Source organism: Aotus nancymaae, unplaced genomic scaffold (genome assembly GCF_030222135.1).
Source record: "Aotus nancymaae isolate 86718 unplaced genomic scaffold, 86718_ANA_hifiasm-v0.15.2.pri h1tg000051l, whole genome shotgun sequence".
Taxonomy (NCBI): Eukaryota; Metazoa; Chordata; class Mammalia; order Primates; family Aotidae; genus Aotus; species Aotus nancymaae.
Genome location: NW_026988465.1, coordinates 21,695,098 through 21,716,956, shown reverse-complemented (window position 1 = coordinate 21,716,956; position 21,859 = coordinate 21,695,098). Strand labels below are relative to the sequence as shown.

Sequence of the window (21,859 nt, the reverse complement as noted above, 5' to 3'; positions counted from 1 at the left end):
GCATTTTGGTTGCTGTTCTGCTTTCTTCTGATGAATGGTGTATTCGGTAGGATCGATTGATGGCAGTAAGAACAATCAGGCTTGTTGGGCCAATTCTGTTCTTCACCACACATTAGCTTAGACAGTGCTCGTGAGAGGAGAATGGGATACAGTTCAGTTATTAAAGGAGACTGGCAGGGCGCGGTGGCTCATGCCTGTAATCCCAGCACTTTGGGAGGTCGAAGCAGGCAGATCACAAGGTCAGGAGTTTGAGACCAGCCTGGCCAACATGGTGAAACCCCATCTCTACTAAAAATACACAAATCAGTTGGGCATGGTGTCACGTGCCTGTAATCCCAGCTACTTGGGAAGCTGAGGCAGAAGAATCGCTTGAACCTGGGAGGTGGAGATTGCAGTGAGCTGAGATGGCGCCACTGCACTCCATCCTGGGCAACAGGGTAAGACTCTGTCCCAAAAAGAAAAAAGACCATTTTCGGGCCGGGTGCGGTGGCTCAAGCCTGTAATCCCAGCACTTTGGGAGGCCGAGGCGGGTGGATCACGAGGTTGAGAGATCGAGACCATCCTGGTCAACATTGTGAAACCCCGTCTCTACTAATACAAAAAAATTAGCTGGGCATGGTGGCACGTGCCTGTAGTCCCAGCTACTCAGGAGGCTGAGGCAGGAGAATTGCCTGAACCCAGGAGGCGGAGGTTGCGGTGAGCCGAGATCGCGCCATTGCACTCCAGCCTGAGTAACGAGAGCAAAACTCCGTCTCAAAAAAAAAAAAAAAAAAAAGACCATTTTCAGTGCTGCTAAGTTCAAACACCTTGTTTTAGGGTGGTACAAAAAATAATCACAGTTCCCATAGCACCCATAGTGCCACCTCCTTCATAATACACACCCTCCTCATTTACAGCTGTCCTCATCACCAGACTCTACAAGGCAGGTCTCACCACTACTGGGCTTATCTCTACCTCCGGCCCTTAGCAGAGTGCCTGACACCTGGGTTGCATTCAGTTATTTTTTGAAATAATAGCTATTATTGGCACTTAGGGTTTTTTGTTATTTGTTTTTGAGATGAAGTCTTGCTCAGTCACCCAGGCTGGAGTGCAGTGGCACGATCTCGGCTCACTGCAACCTCTGCCTCTTGGGTTCAAGTGATCCTCCCACCTCAGCGTCCTAAGTAGTTGAGATTACGGGTGCCTGCCACCACGCCTGGCTAATTTTTTGTATTTTTAGTAGAGATAGGGTTTCACCATGTTGACCAGTCTGGTCTCAAACTCCTGACCTCAAGTGATCCACCCACCACAGCCTCCCAAAGTGCTGGGATTATAGGCTTGAGCCACCACGCCCGGCCCTTAAGGGTGTTTTCAATTAAGATTGGCATATGAGAGGGGAAAATACCCCGACTTGTGTTAAAGTATTTCTTTGGAAGGAACTATTCCTTCTCACTGGCCTGAAAGAACAATGCAAGTGTCTCATGGGCGGGGGTGGGGAGGTTCCTGTACTATCCCCACCCCAATGCCTGTCAGGCTCTGGCCTTCACTATTTCCCTGAATAAGGTTAAAAAGACCCAGCCACAAAATCTGAGTGCTCTGCTCTGTGAAGTTCTGGGGATAAAGAATCCTGCCTGAGGGGTAGTAGGAACCTAGAAGAAGGTAAACAGCATCATAAGAGAACGGGCACGAGCAGAAATTAGCCACCCCTGAATGAAGACTTGGTGACCACAGCAGGAGCAGCGACTGGAGAGGCAGTGTGAAGACCTTGGAACTAAGCACTAGGAGACCTGGTGTGGGCTTTTTATTTGGTGATACGACCTTCATCTCTGGGATCTGGACCAGACAATCCAATACACAGTGTGTCGCGAGTGTTTAGATCTGTGCTGCCTGGCCCCTCACTCATACGTGTACCTGCTCTCTGGAGGTACTCTGTGGGAGGAACTGTGGGGTCTACAAAGTCACCCAGGACAGATCCCCATTCCCAGAGCTTCCAGTCTAACGCTGTCAGTCAGGCCTAGGTTGGCCTTTCACCTTCCATACTCCACACACTCTGCCCCCTGCCTAAGGAAGCTCCTTCAAGGGGAGACGCAGCTTACTGTGCCCTCTTCATTCCTGTTCAGAGCTTCAGTCCCAAATCCACAACACCGAGTGGTGCAACCTCAAGGAATCTCTAAGGGCAGCAGCTCAGGGAGCCACTCCATGCTTCTTTCTGGTCTCTGCTCTGTATGTGCGCGCGCGCGCGCACACACACTCTCATGTCATGCCTACAGTCGTGCCCAAGCCTCAACAAGATACCCCTCAGCCCAACAGGGCAAGTTGGGGGTGGGAGTGGAATGTGCTATAGTAAAAAGAGCACTTGATTTGCAATCGCATCTGACTTTCAACAGTAGCTTCATTTTTGTGATCATAAGGAAGTCACTTGTTCATCTTCTCAGAGTATCAATATTTAAATGGGGGCACTAATGGGAAAGAGATTACAGGCTTCAGTGGGATAATGTCTGTAAAGTACCTAGCATCGTCTGCCTAGTCTCTCATTTCATCTTCTTCCCCCTCCCTCCCAGAAAATGTTATATGTCATTGACAACAGTCCCATTATCAGGAAGGTGGTGGGAGTGGAAAGGTGGGGAAAAAGAGTTGGCTTCTCTCCGGCCCTTCTCCCTCCAGATTCATCCTATGAGCCTATCAGTCCTGTGCTAATCTGCAGTAGCTCTTTATCTATGTCTGCCCAGACTTCTACTGCATATTTGTATTTCTTCCCAGGTGTCTTTCTCCAGACTGCAGTGAGTAGAGGAATGTTTGGAACCATCTACCTCTATACAATTAGGCATGACACAAGGTGGAAGGTGCTAGACATCTTGAGAGCAAACTAAGGTGCTATAAACGCTCTGAAATGAAAAGGAAAAAAAAGAGGGCAAGGGACCTAGGAAAAATGGATGCAGATTAAGATATTTAAACTTGATCTTAATGAATAGATGTGGCTATTTGGAAATTGGAAAAGGCTATGTGGTTGCAGATAGGTTGCAGGGTGGGGTTGGCAAGGGAAATAAAAGGATCCATGTAAGAGTGAAGGAGTGCTTCAGAATGGCTGGGTGATCCATCTTGTATATAGCAATGGAGTTCCTGCTGTGTGCTGGAGACACCGTATATCAGACAGAGACGGTCCCTGCCCTATGAGCCCACAGTCCAGTAAGAGACAAGAAATAAGCAAAGAGGCCAATAAACTCTTTACAATTTACAGTTGGTGCTATTAAACACACACACATACACACACACACACACGGCATTAAGAAAGAGAATAACTGGTGGGGAACGGTGTACTTGAAGATGTGGTCAGAGAAGGCTCTCTGAGAGGTGGCTTGGGGTATGTAAGGAATTGAGAGGAGAGAGAAGAGAGAGGCATGAGTGATGCTGTGGGACTGGGAGGGATGTGGTAAGCACTGGTGTGGAGTTTGGCTATTGCTCTGTACTCCCAATGGGGAAGGAACCAACGTAGGGTTTCAAGTAGCAGAGTGACCACAGCACAATTCATATTTTTAAAGATGATTCTTTCTGTGGTGTAGATATTTTCATTATCTCTGCTGCATAACCCATTGTCACAAACAGCCGTTTAAAACAACACATGTTGATGATCCCACAGTTTCTGCAGCTCAGGAGTCCAGGCACGGCTAAGTTGTGTCCTCTGAAGAGTGAGGATCTGGAACAAGATAGTATCACTCTATAGCCCATGTTTGTGGGTGTCCAAACCCAAGTTTCACATGCGTATCTAAAGTTCGTTAACCTAAGGCCGGGCATGGTAGCTCATGCCTGTAATCACAGCACTTTGGGAGGCCGAGGCGGGTGGATCGCAAGGTCAGGAGTTCGAGACCAGCCTGGCCAACATGGTGAAACCCCATCTCTACTAAAACTACAAAAATTAGCCAGGTGTAGTGGTGCACATCTGTAGTCCCAGCTACTGGGGAGGCTGAGGCAGGAGAATCGCTTGAACCCAGGAGGCAGAGGTTGTGGTGAGCCAAGAACATGCCACCGCACTCCAGCCTGGGCAACAAGAGCGAAACTCCGTCTCAACAAAATAAAAAATAAATAAATATATAAATAAAAATAAAGTTGGTTAACCTGTGTCATCTTACAAGTCATGTGAAGTCTCTTGAACCGTGGGTTCCCCATCTATAAAATGGGCATAACACCTACTGGAGGATTATAATCAGGAATAAGTGATACAATTCTTATAAAATGTCTGCTCTGGAGCCTACAATATAAGATAGTGGATCGACTGTAGTGTTCAGCAGTGTAAGCGCAGACTCAAGTCAACCAAACTCAACAGAGACTCACGTACTGACCAGAGTCCCAATATTAAAAACACATAAAAGTCCCGAGTAGCTGGGACTACAGGTGCGCGCCACCATGCCCAGTTAATTTTTGTATTTTTAGTAGAGACGGAGTTTCGCCATGTTGGCCAGTATGGTCTCGATCTCTTGACCTCGTGATCCGCCCGCCTCAGCCTCCCAAAGCGCTGGGATTACAGGCGTGAGCCACCGCGCCCTGTATGCCAGGCTGCCTGACATATCCATGCCATGTGGTCAACACATTTTCTTCTCCAAAGGAATGCTTACATGAGGAGACTAAGTGCTGTCAGAAACTGTTTTGTAAGTTGGAAGAAGGGCAGAAGGAGGTGGATCTCTGGAAAACTTCAGCTCTAATGAGGGCTCAGACTGTCAAGGCACTGCTTAGGCCACTCTTCGTGATCTAAGGCAGAGACGTGGTAACCAAGGCATGCTCTTGGGTGTTCTTTCTGGGCATCAAGCCGATTTTGCCCTTTCTACTGTATCCCTAGGTGGGTTATGACACAGTTTATCAGGCAACGCTTCTGGCTGCTTGTAATGCAGCCCGAGGATGCAGTGCCCTGACCACGATTGGATGTGGGTGTTTCCCATGTTAACACGTCTCCTGGGATGTTCCCTTTCGGTTAACGTCTAAGCTCATTGATTCTTACTGATCCTTTCACAAGGTGACTGAATCTCAAGTTGGCGTGGGAGGGGGTGGATGTGTCCTGAGGTACTATTCTAGTTAACACATTCTAAATACACACTTTATTCACTATGATCACTTAACAGATGAGGAAACTGAGGCATAGCAGGGAATCCCTATGTAGGGATGGAGACTGAGTCAGGACCTTGTCCCTGGGTCCTTGTGGACTCCCAGTTCCATACAATTTCCACTCCAAAAGGCCCTTTTTGGGGAATGTGTGTCTGTTAGGCAGACCCACGCTTTTCCCAAAGGAAACCTTTATAATTCAAATCCACCAGAACAAAATAAAAAACAATTCAGTGTCTCCCATCTTTATGAGAGCTGTGTCCAAAGAAGCCCTAGTAGACAGAGTGCCCTGCAAGACCGCCCTCCCCAGCGGGGCTTTCAAGCACAACCCTTGCCGTGGGCAACCACTCTCACCCCCACGCCGCCCCCACTCCATACACCACCACCTGGTTTTTTTCAATGCACAGCCCAGCCTGTATGAGAGGTCCCAAAAGATTAGCTGAAAGGGCCTTTCCTTGCCTCGGCCCCTCTCCTCCGCCCTCTGCCTCCCCCGCGCTGGATCCGCCGGGCCCGCTCCCCCGCGCGATTCCGGGGATCGCGCCAAAGCTGCCGCGCCAGCTCTTGCAAAGGAGCCCGGCGAGCCGGCGATCAGCTGGAGTTGCGCTGAAGTAGCTGTCAAGCAGCTGTCTCCACCCGCCCTCCCTCCCAGCACCCGTGACGCGCCGGCCCCCGCGCCGCGCCTCCCCTCCCCACGGCTCCCGCCCTCCGCCCGCTCCGCCGCGCTCGCCCCGCGCTCCACCGCCCTCGCGCGCGCGCCAGCCCCGCAACTTCGCCCCGCGCGCCGCAGCTGCTGCGAGCGGACCTGAGGGGCAGGCGGCGCTGGGGACCGAGCGCGTCCACCGACTGCCTCCCGGGCCCCTGCACCCGAGCGAGCGAGCTCAGGCCGTCTGCAAAGCGGGAGGCGCGGGCAGCCCGGGCATCGCTTTGCTGCGGAGGCTTTTCCATGCCCGAGAGCCCCGAGTGTGCCCCTGACATGACACGGAGCCGTCGTCGTTAGGTGGGTCCACCTTCCGTTTCTCCTTTCTTGCTTCCGATGTTGCTTTTGCTAACAACCCGGTGCGGTCTGCGTGGGGAGGGTGTCCTCGACTTGCATGAGCGTTGTCTGCGAAGGGGCTGTGGAGACTGGAGCGTCCTCGGCTTCCAGCACCCTGGGGGGTTCGGGCATCGGATGCCCACAGGCTACGGTCGGGAGTTGCTGAGCGAAAGGGCACGCGCGCTTTTTGCGAGCAGAACTGAAAGATGTCCTGGATAGTGGAAGAACGGGTAAGGTTCGAGGGCCCGCGTCACCGCCCGGGGTTGGGACATTTCTGGGGCGAAGAAGCGCCGGGCCCTGGGAGTCAGGGAGGGGTGTGTGTGCGAGCGCCCCCAGATGGGAGTCCTGGGTGGCCCCCTGGCCCGGAACGACTTCGGCGCTCGCAGAGCCTGTGGGGAATCCAGCTCAGGGCTGGGGTGTCGGTCTCAAGGGTCTTCACCTGCCCCCCGGGCTGCCCGATTGAGCTGGACTATGAACCAGCCCCTTCCCCACCGTGTCTGAATTCCAAATTGGCCGGGTGGAATGGGAGGATGAGAATTGGGAAGAGGGGCAAGAAAGGAAAAATGTGTTGCTTTGATGCCGAACTGTGTCTGGAAAGATGGGGGGAGGGGATGCACCTGAGGACTGGGGCGCCCTAGCAGGTGTCCGTGGCGTGGGAGGGGGCTGGCCAAGCGGAGCATCTGCGGCACTCTCGCTGGAGACGATAACCCTCTAGCTCCCTCTCCCAGGGCAGTGGGTGGCACACAGAGACCCCTCACGTTCGAAGGGAGTAGGTGCATTTTGAAATTAGATAAGCAGAAGCCATCAGGTGCTAAGGTGGCAGCGGTGCTGTGAGAAGTGACAGCTCCCTGGGGAGCAAGAGAACAAGTGGAAAAGCAGAACCCGGCTGATTCTGCAGAGGGTGGGGTTGGGGGTGGAGCAGAGTGAGATCTGGAGCCTCCTAGGTCCTGGTCTTGGAGGTACCTACATGTTGCTTCAGTGACTGAGGAAAAATGTTCAGGCTTTTGATCTGGGAAAACAGTTGTGATTGTCTTAAAATCTATGTCGGGGTTGTTTCCTTCCTGTTCCCCACTTCCTACCCTCTCATGACCACACACTCGATAGAAGGTCTAGGACTGTGACTAATCACTACCCTCATTCTGAAGAAATTGTACTTGGCCGTCTCTGCGGGTCTTGTGTGAGCGTCTGCCCGATTGTTACCTGACATGCATTCATTTCTTCCCTTTGGTTTTCCATCAGGTCTGTCTTGCTCTGGGAGTGTACCTGCCTCCTTCCTTCCCCTCCTGGAGTATTTTTACTCACTCAATTCCCCTCTTCCCCTTGCTTCTCCAGCCATTTTGGACCAGCCTCTGAGCTTGCCCACTCACACCATCTACCTCCATCAAATCGTATTTCAGCTTCTGTCACAAGCAGGGATGTCAGCCATGAACTCTCCAAGAACCAGCATCATCATGGCTATTCTCCAGTGGTCTGTTAGGAAGCATCAGTAGCTACCCTTCTGTAGGAACAAATTGCAGGGATGTGCCAACTTAGGGTAACAGCAGCTTGAGGAACTCCCCTATCTGAAGCCCCGGTCTCCCAGCGCTCAGGACTAGCCTTCTGTGCTCAGCTTCCCCTTCAGTTGCCATAGTGTCAAATCATGTCTTTTCCCCAGGAAGGTAATGCATCTGCCTGTCCAAAAATTTCCTGCATCCGAACATCTGAAAACTTAAACACTGGAGAATCTGTTTAGTAAAAACATACTGCATATGTTGCTTTTCCAAAAGACCCCCCAATTGCTGTTCTTCTCTTTTCCTCTGACACTCTAATGTGAGATTTTGCTTTGAATATTTTATCCTCAGTATAAATATAAAGAATACCAAGCCAGAGAGAAGGAAAACTAAAAGCATGCACTAGGGACTTGCACAGAATTCTGATTACCCAAATACAGTTCCAGAAATGGCTCTCCTTCCTTTTGTTAACTGCAAAGTAAAGTTATTTCCAGCAGAGAAGGGACCCACCCAAGGGTAACCTGGAGAAGCCAAGGAGGTGGGGGAGGGGGGGGAGGGGGAGATATTTATATCTGAGCTAAACCACATAAAAATTCTATGCTTTAGTATTGATGCCCATTGACCTGGGGACCTGCTGATGACTGCCAAGTGTCCTTCCCTAAATCTGTGGTCACTAAAGTGGAAACAGCCCTACTATGATAAAACCCCACAGCCCAACTGTGCAACTGTGATACCAACCACACGCCCACTTCTAAGTATAGCCAAGCCACTTCTCTGTTACATTTTGTGTTAATTCACAGATTATTGGTTCACCCCTCTGTCAAGAGACTACAATATAGACAAAGGCCACTGTGCAGGGTGAACAGCACAGCTTTCAGATTTTATATTAAATGGCTGAGTTATACATACAACAGTCCCTTGGGCTGAAGAGTTTGCAAACTAGAGTTTTATTTAATCATTTATTGTGTTCAATGGATTATCTGTTTTCATTCTGGAAAGAAGTCAGAAGTCTAAAAACAGTTCCTTGCTTTTCTTGGGAGGAAGTGCTGATAGAAGTGAAAGTTCATTTTATTTACACAATGGGCGCTCCTCGGGGCAATGGCAGATTTGACTTTCCACTGGGGCTTTCTGCACCGGTGGTCCTGTGAGCAGGGCCTCATGCTTGCAAACAGCTCCTTTACCAGGGATATTTTCATCTGCCAAGCTGAGCTCCATGAACTGGGGGAGATAGACAGCTTGTGTTTGTGGCCATTCAACCAGAAAAGAATACCAGCTGAAAACAGACAATGGAGCAAGGGAATTGGGGTGGGGGTGGGGAGAGTAGGTACAGATAGCACAGTGGTTCATAATTGGCTCCCCAAAGGCGAACCTAGGTGTAGAATGGTGTCATAAAGCAGTTGTCATGTAAACACCCCGCAAGGTGATTATGAGAAAGATCTGTTCAGAAAAGGAGAACGATCATGAGTATATGCCTTTTCATCTGGAAGGAGCCCTTCTTTTGGCTTTGTTTCTTCATTTCATATCCTTATAGGCAGTTTCTTGAAACAACGTTTTTCCCCGAAAACGAGAGCCTCACTGTTATGCATATGAAAGCCTTCAAGTTGATTCAATGGAGCAAAATCACTCAATGCATCATGTATCTCGAATGAATTAAGCATGAAACACCCACGTGTCCTCTTCCCTGTTCCGTGTCTGCTCTCTGCAGCCACCAACTTCTTCTCTAGGTTCATGGTCTAGGTTTTTGTCTTGTTTTGTTTTTTCTGGTCACAGTAAACTCATCTCACTTAGGTTGGAAATGTTCCCAAAAAGTAATAGATGTTTTCCTGAGTGCGGCAGGCTACCTAGAAAAAAAGATCATTTACGCTTGGCCCTGTGCTGGATTTGAGTCCCTCAGAGGAAACCCAGAACACTATCAAGAAAAGAAGCTGCTCCAATTTATTTTATTGTGCATTGTTTACATGACACAGATGAGTGCTGTGTGGAGGAGATGAATGTTTTCACAAGTTCATTACATTAATTAAAAAGGAAATTAGATTTTTTTCAACAGTGAAAGCAAATGAGGTGCAATATTTCTGTGTTGTGTTCCATTAGATGAAAATGAGTTCTCTACCAGACCAAGGAGAGAGGAGTCTCAAAGGAAGTATTTTTTATAGTGTTTAGCATTCTAAAACAGATTCACAATCATTTCTAATTCTGAGGTGGATTTTAAGTCGTTAATGTTATATAATTTAGGAGAATCTCACTTTTGTTTCAACTTAAGCATGTGTTTACTGGGCAGTTATTCTAAGGTCTGGACAAAGTTGGATATCTCATTCAATATAAAAGTATAACATATTGACCAGGCATGGTGGCTTCATGCCTGCAATCCTAGCACTTTGGGAGGCTAAGGTGGGAGGACCACTTGAACCCAGGAGTTTGAGGAGACCAGCCTGGGCAACATGGTGAAACCCCACCTCTACAAAAAAAAAAAAAAAAAAAAAAGAAAGAAAAGAAAAGAAAAATTATCCAGACATGGTGATGGTGATGCATGCCTGTAGTCTCAGCTACTCCAGAAGCTGAAGTGGGAGGATCGCTTGAGCCTGGAAGGTCGAGGCTGCAGTGAGTTCAGATCGTGCCACTATATTCCAGTCTAGGTGACAGAGTGAGATTCTCAAGAAAAGAAAAAGTGTCAATATGGATCATACCTTCTAGGGAGCACAGTCTGGTGGAGAAGTAGGAGGAGCACACTGAGTTGGACAGTGTGCTGTAGGGGACCAGATGTCCTGGTTCACCCCATAGACACCTGTTGTTGCAGTGTAATGATTAATAACACCACCTTTCACTCAGAAGTGTTACAATCACACAGTTACCCTAGAAAGAAGGACTATGAGAGGTCAAAGGAAGAAGGCTGTGACTGGAGTAGTCAATAAAGATTTCATTCAGGTGCCTCTTCTAAGATTACAGACAAATAGAAAGGAGAAGGAAATATTTACCAGACAAAACACTCGGAAGACTGTGAGCTCCCTGCAGGCACAGAGGGTCAGCTTTGTTTGCTCCTATAGCCTTGGGGTTTTCATGCTGCCTACTCGATGGTAGGTCTCAACTGTTAACTAACTGCCTGTGAACCTAGATTTAAGATCAAGACTGAAGGTAGGGAAGTTTGGGACAGTCGAAAGGCGTGCCTTGCAAGGACGGTCCGTCAAGAATAACTGTGAAACAAGGCTACTGTGAATGACGATGACGCCAGAACAAGAAGGCCAGTGACCATACTGAAAACCAGCCTTACGTAGAGAAAAGCAACCGCGTCTTTTAACTCTTTCTTGTATTTGCCTCTTAACTTTTTACTTTAATGTTATTGGCCTCCACCTCTACCCCTGGAAGTGATCTCTTCCTTCTCAACTTGTTTTGGAAGTTAAATGAAGAAACAATGACTCCATTCTCTTCAGGCCTGTCTCTTTCTGACCTTGGCCTTCAGAAGAGCTCTTGGGAGGGAGGCAAGGACAGGAAAAGGCAGGAGAGAGAACCTGAGAAATACGAAAGCAAGGCAGATAAATACCAAAAGCACACGTGATTCTCCTCCTGCTACTAGGAGAAATAAATTCAAAGTGACAGTTTCCTGGAGCTGGTGCAACTCCCAGGAGGTCAATCCCAGTATGACATTTGATGTCTCCACTTTTTGCTACATATGAAGTCCTGGAATGACTTGGCCTTGGTCTTAGCTGTGATGGAATACCTTCCAATTAATGGATACTCACACTAGGTGCCCTGCTGATATGCAGAGATTCAAGGTTAACCAAGGTTAACCTACCCTGTGCGAAGATTCCAGGATAACTGCCAGCTGTAACCCTTGAACTGCAGGGCCGTACTTGTAGTTCATAAGGTTATTCACAACATTTTAGTCATTTTGATCTATATCCTCCCAAGTTCTCCTGTAATTTAGAGTTGTCCCTGTGATGCTTCATCCTCAGAATAAGGAGCTTAGAAAGAAGAGAGAGGAAGCTGAGGTGATGGCACACACAGGTGATCCAACATTCATCGGGGTTCAGCTGCAGAGAACAGAATCCACTCAGCAGAAAGGATATAAAATAAAGAAGGTTACAGGATTGTTGGGTCAGGAAAACGAAGCAAACACTCTCTAAGTTAAAGGCTGAACACACTCTAGGTTGAGCTCTTTGGAACAACTAAGAAAGGTACATTGTAAAACGGGGCTACTGGAGCCACTGCCAAACCTATACTCAAGAAGTTGTGCACTGGCCGGGCACAGTGGCTCACACCTGTAATCCCAGCACTTTGGGAGGCCAAGGCCTGTGGATCATTGGAGGTCAGGAGTTCGAGACCAGCCTGGCCAACATGGTGAAACCTCATCCCTACTAAAAATACAAAAATTAGCTGGGTGTAGTGGTGCACACCTATAATCCCTGCTACTTGGGAGCCTGAGGCAGGAGAATCATTTGAATCTGGGCAATGGAGGTTGCAGTGAGCAGAGGTCACACCACTGCACACTCCAGCCTGGGCGACAGAGTGAGACTCTGTTTCCAAAAAAAAAAAAAGAAGCTGGGCATTGATTTGAGAAGCTACCACTGGCAAGTTCAGGAAACAGCCATCCAGGAAGCCACTACAGAAACAGCAGATACTCCATGAAGGTGGCTACCAGCAGTGACAACAGTGACAAGAGAAGAAGTGGGAGTCTGCTATGGTAGGCAACATAATGCCCATCCACCCCCAAAGAAGTCCATGTCCTAACGCCTGGAACCTGTGACTACGTCACCCTACATGGCAAAAGGGACCTAGCAGACGTGATTAAGTCAAGGACTTGACAGTATCCTGGACTACCCAGTTGGGCCCAATCTAATTATATTTGTCCTTAAAACAGAGAACCTTTCCCGGCTGTGTCAGAGGGAAGGGGACTATGGAAAAAAGGTCAGGGGAATGGAACATTGCTGACTTTGAAGATGGAGGAAGGAGCCACAAGGGAAGGAATGGGGGTGGCCTCTAGAAGCTAGAAAGGGCAACGAAATCGATTTTCTCTTTGAGCCACCGGATGGGAACACAGCCCTGCCAACACCTTGATTTTAGTCCAGTGAGACCCTTTTTAGACTCTGTCCTCCAGAACTGTAAATATGTGTCATTTTCACTTTAAGCCAGTACAATTGTGGTAATTTGTTACAGCAGCCATCTGAAACTCATACACACAGCCTTGCCCTCACTTCTACCTTCAATCTTGTGCAAGTGCATTTGACAGAGACCCCCAACTCACACGTGGAATCCTAGCTGCAGGGGATTCCGGGCAGTGCTGTTTTCAGCTTCCCAACTCCAGTAAGTAAGGCAGCAAGAAGCGGTTGGAACGATGCTGAGTGCTGATCACTGTAGCCGCTGCAGCTGCCACAGAAGTCCTGAGGAACTCGGGGAGCTGCAGGTGTATGTGCATGGCACTGTCCTTCTCTGAGGGACAGTGGCATGTGGCAGAACACAAGTGGATGCCTGAGATTTTTAGGAAGTTTAACAAGTGTTAAGTCATTAAGATACAAAGGGGACTTAGGGGAGAGGCATCAGAACAGTTGCCTGTTTTACTACATTAGAAGGTACTCTCTGGAAGATACCCCATTTACCTTGACGTAATTATTATTCATTGTGTACCTGTATCAAAATATCTCATGTATCCCCTAAGTATACATGCCTATTATATACCCATCAAAATTAAAAAATAGGCTGGGTGTGGTGGCTTACGCCTGTAATCCCAGCACTTTAGGAGGCCAAGGCAGGTGAATCACGAGGACAGGAGTTCAAGACCAGCCTGACCAACATGGTGAAACCCCCGTCTGTACTAAAAATACAAAAATTAGCCAGGTGTGGTGGTGCCTGCCTATAATCCCAGCTACTCAGGAGGCTGAGGCAGGAGAATCTCTTGAACCCGGGAGGCGGAGGTTGCAGTGAGCCGAGATGGCGCCACTGCACTCCAGCCTGGGTGACAGAGCAAGACTCTGTCTCGAAAAAATAAAAAAAAAATAGATAAGTTTAAAAAAAAAAGCAAAAAAGAAGCTGCTATCTGGAGATTAAGGAGAGATTTTATGTTAAGTATCAGTATCAGGGATAAATATTAACTTTCTGCAATTTAACCTTTAACTATTTATACTCCATCCATATGGCAGATTGGCAGATTGTATTTTCCAAATATGCCTTCAGTAATAACTCCCACCCCTACGTGACCTTTCAGTAAAGTGACTCTGATACTCTGATACATTGAGAGATGGGGATTTATGTTCTCTTTCCTCAAAACTGTGGCTTTCTCAACCAACAGAGAATGTTATTTCTAAGGCTAGATCATAAAAGATCATTCAACTTATATGTTATTGGCTGGAATACTAACTCTTGAAGCTATCAGCCCGCCATGCAAGCAGTCTGACTATCCTGAGACTACCATGCTAGGAGGAAGCCCAAGCTACCTGATCACATAGATAGACCTGAGACTGTAAGAAAGAGAAGGATGCCTGGCCAGCCTCCAGCTCCTCCAAACCCTACTGTTCCATGTCCAGCCACCATCTGGCTGAAGAGAGACCCAGAAGTGCCTGGCAGAGGCCTTCCCAATTCCTGACTCACGGCTGTTGTTTCAGGCCACTATATTTTGGAATGATTTGTCACACAGCAATAAATAACTAGATTGGTTTATACGGTCAGACACAGAAAAAGGTCAAATATGACCACAGTCTTGTGTTATTCCTATCAAATTTCTTCCCTGTGAGGTAAATAACATGACAGTAGCAGTCACAGAACAGCTAACTCTAAAGCCCACCTTCTCTTCCTGCAGAATATTGGTCTAAGAAACCCATTCTTAAATTGTGTCTCAGAAACAAACTGTTGCACATTTTGATTTGTTTGTTGGGAAGGGATTTGAGAAAGTGGAGTTGGTAGCAGTGAGAAGGAGTTTCGTTTCAAACTGGCTAATCTAACATGGGAACAAACAGGAATCCAAATCACTTCTTTTCAAAGCAGAACTGTCTCAATGTAGCAAGTACAGGTAGTGTAAACCTTACTTCGGGAAATGTCCTCAACTCAGGGGCCCACTTAGGAGATAAAGAAAAAGAGAAGAAAAAGTGCCGGTCACGGTGGCTTGCGCCTGTAATCCCAGCATTTTGGGAGGCCAAGGCGGGTGGATCACCTGAGCTCAGGAGTTCGAGACCAGCCTGGCCAACATGATAAAACCCAGGCTCTACTAAAAATACAAACAAATTAGCCAGGTATAGTGGCAGGCACCTGTAATCCCAGCTACTCAGGAGGCTGAGGCAGGAGAATCACTTGAACCCAGGAGGCGGAGGTTGCGGTGAGCTGAGATCATGCCACTGCACTCCATCCCGGTCAACAAGAGCAAAACTCCGTCTCAAAAAAAACAGAAGTAATTGGATTAACCACTATGCTCTGGCACCTGCAGTACATTCTGCCACATCTGGTGATCCCTTACTTCCTCTAGCCGGCTGACTGCTGGCTTTTCCTTTCCTACCGCTTCTCTTCTGTACACACCCCCTTCTTTGATACCTAGAGTCTGCTGTTCCTCAAGTTCAAGTTCAAGGTCCAGTTGAGAATAGTTCATCTTGATACTTTAGTCCAAGTGATAGTGCCTTATATCTCTGTAGATTTTTGCAATTTTCAATGACTTTTACAACCATGGTCTCATTTAAACCACAGAACAACCCTGTGATGAAACATCAATGTCTCTAATTTCACAAACCAGGAAACCAAACAAAGGGGTTAACTGCTTAGCGCTGAGATGTTCTGACTCCTCACTGTGGGCTCTGCACCCCAAGAGGTCCACTCAGCCAACCTGGAGGCAGCAAAAACAGTGTTTCTCCGGTGGGAGGATGATTTGTCCTGCCTGCCTTCCCCTTCAATCACCAAACCATGGCCTCTTTGAAGTATGATCATGTTCTCTTCCAAAGTGACTGAGGCCCTCAGTCGGACACTTGGTTTTGCAAATGGAAACCTGCCCCTGTAATGACATAAGAAAGGTCAGGAATTGCTCCCTTTTTCAGGCTCCCATGACATTCCAAAAAAAGTTTGCCCTTTGAAATTTGTCATAATGGTCTTTGGCCTAAAATAGGATAGAAATGGCACGTGGTGTTTCTTTTTTAAGTGTCATTTTTTTTCCAGATCCTCAGTGTGTGTTTCTTGACATTAGGATGTTTTCCAGATGTAATGTTTGCTTTGTTTCAGTGTTGTTCTCTGGTCGTCACCAAATGGCTCTTTCCCCCACTGATGGAAGAAAACAGCCAAAGCAGGAAGGGGTTGAGGGGCTACATTAGCTCAAGATGTTTCCATCAACATGAATATACAGTAATCAGGCTAAAGTACTGAGAAATGCCCCATTGAAAGGTGCATAGTTTTTATGTAGGGAACTGGTTTCACTCCTTTATAATCCAGCTGCGGGAGAAGCCTGGCAAAGCCTGGCACATGAGATTCTACATATGGTAAAAATGACCTTCCCTCTAACATCTCCCTTCAGGTGAATCATAGGATCCTGAGTGTAGGTACAGAGGCAAGACCTTCCTGGGCACAAGAGGAGTTCGAAGCCACTGAAATTTTCAAAAAATAAATATGAAGTCTCAGCCAGGTGTGGTAGCCTGTGCCTGTAGTCCCAGCTACTCCAGAGGCTGAGGTGGGAAAATCATTTGAGCCCAGGAGTTTCAGTCCAGTTTGACAACCCCATCTCTTAAACAACAAAAACAAGACAAAAAACAACAAGTAAATGCAAATTCTGAATTATAGATATATGTACACATATCTCTTATTGCATACTGACAGAAAGCTACAGTCTCACTCTGTCACCCAGACAGGAGTGCGGTGGCCAGATCACAGCTCAGTGCAGCCTCAATCTCCTGGGCTCAAGCGATCCTCCCACTTCAGCCTCCTGAGTAGCTGGGACCACGGGCTCACACCACCTCACCCAGCTAATCTTTGTATTGTTTGCAGAGATGGGGTTTCACCATGTTGGCCAGGCTGGTCTCAAACTCCTGGGCTCAAGCAACTTCCTGCCTCGGCCTCTCAAAGTGCTGGGATTACAGGTGGGAGCCACCACACCTGGCCAAGCTTCTCACACAGTGAACCACCCAATCTAAATAAACACGTTTTGTATTATTATAAAAGTAATAGCTATCACTAAATATCAGTAAGTAGCATTTCTAATGTGCCAGGCACATATACTAATTCATTGAGTGCTCACAATACCCTGAGTTAATTACTCCATTTTATAGATGAGAGAATGGAGGCTCCAAAACATTACTAAGAGGGAGAGCTTGGTTTTAAACCTAGGCCGTCTGCATTGGAGTCTGGGCCGTGCTGCGGCTATGGATGTAAATACACAGACTCCAAATTCAGAGCCACAGTTCCCACAGCAACTGCCAGTTTGTAGCATGTTCAAAAAGCCCGAGTTCTCCCACATAACTTAGCTGAGTTGTGGCTGCCAGATCTTCTGGCTTAGCAGCTCGAAACAGAGACTATCCACGCAGGCTGAGGTTCTCAGCTGATATCAAGGCGTTAATGAGACTCTTCGGGCTTCTATTATAATCAAGAAGAAGCTTTTTCACATCATCCATCTTTGAAAGGTTTATTATTCCAGCTGGGTGAGCAGTGTCTGCAAAGACGCCCTATCATCAGGAAATGAAATGCGCACTTTTTCTCCAAGTAAGCAATGCTTCCCGATAAATAACGCCATGTCAGTGGCGTGCCTTCTCCTTCCTCTTGCAAGCGATTGATGCCTCAGAGATCTGAACAACCCCACAAAAGGGGAGGGAAATGGAGAAAAACAAACTTGACAGAAAAAAGGAATCATTCCTTTTCTTTTGTGAGGACTTTTGTCTGATCCCTGCCCACATGTAAAGTATCCCTTGATCAATTTTGTCTTAATTACTGAATGTAGGAAAACAAGCTCATTGTTAATTCATGCAGTTTTAATTTATGCATAGGAGAATCATGCAGGATAATTACCTGCAGTTGAAGGAAAATGAATGGCGTCAGATGTGGTTAATTCACGCATGGTTTACTCTTCCATCTCTCTATCAGAAAAGATTTAAAGTGGTAACCAAGCTGAATGATATGCAAAATTGCATTGGTTTGCTTAGCAGAAGTATTTTTTTTCTTTGATTTGCATCACAAATAGAGTTCTCAGATTTGGACTGACTAGATTTGAATATAATTTCCAGAACAATAGCTGTGATTCACCGACTTCACTCATATTTTCTCTCTTCCAGAAATGCCCATTTTTCAAATCAGTGCAAGAGAAGTTACCTTCATGGGCCCCGTGTTAGCCTGTGTATAATTCAAAGGGAATGATGATTATTTGCTTTATCAAGATTTGTGGGAGATTTACAATAATGATCGAATTACTTGTTCCCACATTGTCCCTGAACCTCCATGATCCAGTGGCTTCCAAAAACTAAAACTAAAATAAACAGCTGGAACAAATTATGGGGCAATGAATGGACATCAATGGACATTTCCTTGTAGCTTCTGTCAAGCAATAGATAGCTACTAAGACCTCTTTGAACTCACACCTAGTAGTTGACAGAAGACTACGAGGTGGTTCAGGTTTACTGGAAAAAAAAGCACTCCTTGATGATCAGCTGAGACAGGTTACAATAATGAACAATTTTAAATTCAAAAGGAGGAGCCAAGGCCGGGCACGGTGGCTCACGCCTGTAATTCCAGCACTTTGGGAGGCTGAGGCGGGTGGATCACAAGGTCAAGAGATCGAGACCATCCTGGTCAACACGGTGAAACCCCATCTCTACTAAAAATACAAAAAATTAGCTGGGCATGGTGGCGTGTGCCTGTAATCCCAGCTACTCAGGAGGCTGAGGCAGGAGAATTGCCTGAACCCAGGAGGCGGAGGTTGCAGTGAGCCGAGATCACACCATTGCACTCCAGCCTGGGTAACAAGAGCAAAACTCCATCTCAAAAAAAAAAAAAAAAAAAAAGGAGGAGCCAGAGAAAGTAAATATGCTAACTTTGAAGAATCAATGTTCTTATTATGACAGAGCAGTAAATTTTACTCTGAGCTCCCTTGTAGCCAGGCAGAAAAGAGAACACAGGAAGTTATCACCTAAGTTACTGCTAGCAGAAAGATGGGCATATAAAATACAGCAGTTCCTTAGAGGACACATTCCCCTAGTGATGAATCATAAAGTAATGTCTTATATGGGAATGTATACACAGGAGGTTAAATTTAGTTCTTTGCAGTGAAGTTCAAGAGGTAACACCTTGCATGTTGATCTTCACTCCTATTTTCTTATCCCTCCATCAAGCTCTCTAAAGATCCAAAAAGGCCAACCAAAGGGAATGTCGTTAAGAGAAAAAGGAAGATCTATATTTGGCCCTCAATTGCCCTTTTTGAAGAAAAAGTGATACGACTTATCTAAGGCAACTTTAATTGCCATTATCAGATTTTGTCTGCAGAAAATGTCAGCAGGGGGAGTTGAAGATGACTTACCCCTGGCACCGCACCCCCTCACAGAGGAGCCCAGCTTAGAAAATGGAGTTACAACTTCATAATAATCTTATTACTGTGCCAGAACTTATCACTTCAGATTTTAGGTTCTAGTGAGACCAACTTAATTAGGAAAATACAGCAAAGCATAAAACCCCAAAACTTTGTTTCGGTAAGGCCCTTTGTCTTTTTACCCTTGACCTTAGTGATGATGAGGATAATACTAGGTATCAGTTTAACTGAGTGCATACTTCGTGCCTAGCATTACCCTTTGGCTTGACGTTTCTTTCATTTTTTTGTTTGTTTTGTTTTGCTTTTCTTGAGACAGGGTCCCACTCTGTCACCCAGGCCGGAGTGCAATGGCATGATCTCTGCTCACTGCAACCCCTCTGCCTCCTGGGTTCAAGCGATTCTTCTGCTTCAGCCTCCCGAGTAGCTGGGATTACAGGCATGCGCCACCATGCTCAGCTAATTTTGTATTTTTAGTACAGGTGGAGTTTTATCATGTTGGTCAGGCTGCTCTCAAACTCCCGACCTCAAGTGATCCACCCGCCTCGGCCTCCCTAAGTGCTGGGATTACAGGCGTGAGCCACCGCACCCGGCCGGCTTGATGTTTCTTAATCCTCACAATATTAGGATGCAAATGTTATGATCCCCATCTTACAGGAGAGGAAACTAAGCAGAGGTCTTTGTTCTTCAAAGAGACGATTCACACTGTTTGTATAACTGCAAACTGATATTCACACTCTTTGTATAACTGCAAGACCTCTGTTCTTTGAATCTTCAAAGAGAAGATTCACACTCTTTGTATAACTGCAAACTGATTATCTAACCACATACCATACAACTGGATGTGTGTATTACACATGTGCACATGTGTGTGGCGTGTGTGTGTGTGTGTTTTTAAGCTTCTGAATCCTGCTACTTCCTAGCTCTTACTTGCTACTTCTCTCTACCCCTTATTAAAAACACTGGCTGGGGTCTAGGCTTAGGGGCTCACATCTGTAATCCCAGCACTTCGGGAGACCAAGGAGGGAGAATCACTTGAGGCCAGGAGTTCCAGACCAGCCTAGCCAACACATCAAAACCCTGTCTCTACTAAAAATAGAAAAAGAAAAAAAATTAGCTTGGCATAGTGGTGCACACCTGTAGTCCCAGCTACTCAGGAGGTGGAGAATCCCTTGAACCTTGGAGGCAGAGGCTGCAGTGAGCCGCGATCCCACCACTGCACTCCAGCCTGGGCAATAGAGCCAGACATCATCTCAAAAAATAAATAAACAAGTAAATAAAAATAAAAACACTAACTGTGACCATCTTTAAGATTCTCTGTAACTTAAGGCACTCTGTTAATGAGCTGTATAATGGCATGAAATTGTCTTGGAGCCAACTCTCAGGAAATATGTAACATATACACATGTAAAGTTTAGACGTACTTTCATTTACTAAGACAAATGCCCTTATTAAACATTTTCCTTCACTCTGGAAGTGCCAACAGAAACGTAACTGATAAATTTGATACGTGCCATTTCCTGCTGCGAATATTAATTGTGGCACACGGTGTAATCCGGAATCCAAATCTGGAGGGTGACAGAGGGGGAGAGGTGCCATGACTGGCTGTGTGCAGCCACCTGTCCACGCTGTGGCCCCTTCTCTCTTCACCCTGAATACCCCAGTCTGAACAGTTGGAGGGCATCTGCTCCTGGGGCTGGAACACCCGCACTGCTGACTCAAACAATAGACCAATCCTGCCAAATGATGTATTTTTGGTACAGAAAAAAATTCTGGCCCTCCTAGGGATGGAAATACCTTCTTAAATGAATGCATCTTGTTTGTGAAAGACATTGCCTAGTTCACATTCTGAACTCTGCTCGTCCCATTTGATGACACTCAAAACCCACATTCATTGCTCCCTGTATTTTCACTTCCAATATCTTGGGATGAGGTTTAAGAAATAAACTGTGTGAATGGCATTCTTCAAAAAGAGAATGTTTGGAGCAGCTGATTGTCTGGAGGGTTTCACTGAAAAGCTCACGATCGTATCATAGAAAACTGACTCTTAAAAAATGCCTCCTTCTTGGTGGTAAAATACCCTGGGATCCTGTGCCACATTTAATACCAACTATTTTTCACTTTTTTATTTTTTTGAGACAGAGTCTCGCTCTGTCACCAGGTTGGAGTGCATTGGCACGATCTCTGCTCACTGCAACCTCTCCGCCTTCTGGGTTCAAGCGATTCTTGTGCCTCAGCCTCCTGAGTAACCGGGATTATAGGCACATGCCACCACACCTAGCTAATTTTTGTATTTTTAGTAGAGATGGCATTTCACTATGTTGGTCAGGATGGTCTCAATCTCCTGAGCTGCCACCTCAGCCTCCCAAAGTGCTGAGATTAAAAGCATGAGCCACCAAGCCCCACCTATTTTGTAATAATAAGAACCAACTATTTTTGACCTCCTGATATTATATAGTCTCTATAATTGAATCTCACCTTATTAATTCAACTTTCAAGAGAGTTGAGAATGAACAGTAGTTAAAAATCACAGCCAGGTACATTATAAAATTCATGAAATCAACTTCCTTTGAAGCTTTTTTCCTCTAGATGTACAGGAAGTCTCAATGTAGACTTTAGTAAACTGGAATTGACTTGATAATATATCCTAGTCATTACAACAAGAACATCAGTGAACCCTTTCACTGTTTAAGCACTTTCCATTAACTGACCTATATAATTTTCATAGCAACCTATGAGTTTGGATCTTTTATCATCCCTATTATACAGATAGGTCTGGAAAGGTTAAGCAACCTGTGAAACCAC

General features: G+C 46.4%; 1 protein-coding gene across 6 annotated transcripts in view; it reads left to right on the top strand.

Annotated features, from left to right (window-relative positions):
- The window catches only part of RIPOR2 (RHO family interacting cell polarization regulator 2), a 227,107-nt gene that overhangs the window by 127,160 nt on the left and 78,088 nt on the right, over positions 1 to 21,859 (top strand). Inside the window, exon 1 of one of the 6 annotated variants that reach the window (XM_064363050.1) lies at positions 5,987 to 6,067. The exons of 4 other annotated variants lie outside the window; for them this stretch is intronic. The gene's annotated coding sequence lies outside the window, so the exon portion shown is untranslated. Of the gene's footprint in view, positions 1 to 5,986; positions 6,068 to 6,126; positions 6,334 to 21,859 lie in introns of those variants that run through there. One more of the 6 variants, XM_064363051.1, reaches the window with a different exon arrangement.